Here is a 1861-nt window from a genome sequence, read left to right as displayed (position 1 = left end):
CCCCTACGGGCCGGAAGTCCTAGTCGGACACGGCCCGTAGGTCGGTTCCCTTTTTTTAAATAATTACGCTTGGAAGAAAAATAAAAAGAAATACTAAACGGACTCCAAAAATCCCAAAATAAATTTTCCCAGGCTTCTAAAATCAAGCCCGACAGAGTGAACATTTATTTGGGCCCTAAATGCAATTTTGAAAAACGCACATTTTTCCTAAATTCTAATAAAACACCGAAAAACTCCGAAATAAAATCTTATTTGATTTTATTATTAAATCCTCAATATTTCTTTATTTTGGGAAAGTCATTTTATTCCCTCTCTCATATTTTTTATAATAGAAATAATTGATGATAAAATAAATAAAATCAAATGATCCTATTCTCAAAATTTGAGAAAACTCAAATATGAAAATAACGAAATCCCCAACTCTCTCCGTTGGTCATTGTGTTGCGTAGAATTTCTGGGATCAACCAAAATGCAAAATAAAATATGATATGCATTGATGATCTAATGTATAACATTCTAAATTGAAAATTTGGGATGTTACAAACCTACCCCCCTTAAGATGAATCTCGCCCTCGAGATTCGGGTTGGCTAGAAAATAGGTGAGGGTGGTCTTTGAACAAATCTTCCTCTCGCTCCCAGGTGGCTTCATCCTCTGAGTGGTGGCTCCACTGAACTTTGCAAAACTTGATAACCTTGCTGCGAGTAACTCGACTGGCAAACTCAAGAATCTTAATTGGTTTCTCCTCGTAGGTCAAATCATTATCCAACTGAATAATTTCCAATGGCACTGTGTCTCTCAAAGGTATGTCAGCCATCTCCGCGAGACATTTCTTTAACTGAGAAACGTGGAACACATCATGAACTGCTAATAATCCTTCGGGCAATTCCAACTTGTAGGCCACTTCTCCCATATGCTCCAAAACTCGATATGCTCCTACAAATCGTGGAGCTAATTTCCCTTTAACTCCAAAACACTTTGTTCCCCGAAGTGGAGATACTCGAAGATAAGCTCTATCTCCGACTTCGTAAACTGTCTCCTTGCGTTTAGAATCTGCATAACTTTTCTGTCTGGACTGGGCTACCTTGACCCTATCACGAATCAACTTCACCTTCTGTTCAGACTCTTTAATCAAGTCAGGACCAAACAACTGACGGTCTCCAACTTCGTCCCATGACAACGGTGTCCTGCACCTCCTTCCGTACAAGGCTTCGAAAGGGGCCATCTTTAAACTGGTTTGGTAACTGTTGTTGTAAGAGAACTCTGCATATGGCAAATTATCGCCCCAACTAGATCCGTAATCTAGCGCACAACCTCTCAGCATATCCTCCAAAATTTGATTGACTCTCTCGGCCTGTCCATCTGTCTGTGGATGAAAAGTTGTACTGAATTCTAGCCTGGTACCCAAAGTTTCGTGCAACTGCTTCCAGAACTTTGAGGTAAACTGGGTTCCTCTATCTGATACGATACTCCTCGGAACTCCATGCAAACATACGATCCTGGTCATGTATATCTTTGCCAACTTAGCACTGGTGTAAGTGGTCTTTACTAGGATGAAATGAGCTACTTTCGTCAATCGATCGACTACAACCCAAATTGAGTCATAGCCTGAACGAGTCCTGGGCAATCCCGTGATAAAATCCATGCCTAGCTTATCCCACTTCCATTCGGGTATCGGCAATGGTTGTAACAATCCTGCTGGCTTCTGATGCCCTGCCTTTACTCTCTGACATACATCACAAACGGCTACATACTCTGCTATATCCTTCTTCATTCTGGTCCACCAGAAAATATCCTTCAAATCCAAATACATCTTGGTATTTCCTGGGTGAATCGAATACGGTGAATCGTGTGCCTCTTGCA

Source organism: Triticum dicoccoides, chromosome 1A (assembly GCF_002162155.2).
Source record: "Triticum dicoccoides isolate Atlit2015 ecotype Zavitan chromosome 1A, WEW_v2.0, whole genome shotgun sequence".
In the NCBI taxonomy this organism is placed as follows: Eukaryota; Viridiplantae; Streptophyta; class Magnoliopsida; order Poales; family Poaceae; genus Triticum; species Triticum dicoccoides.
This window is presented reverse-complemented; position numbering follows the sequence as displayed.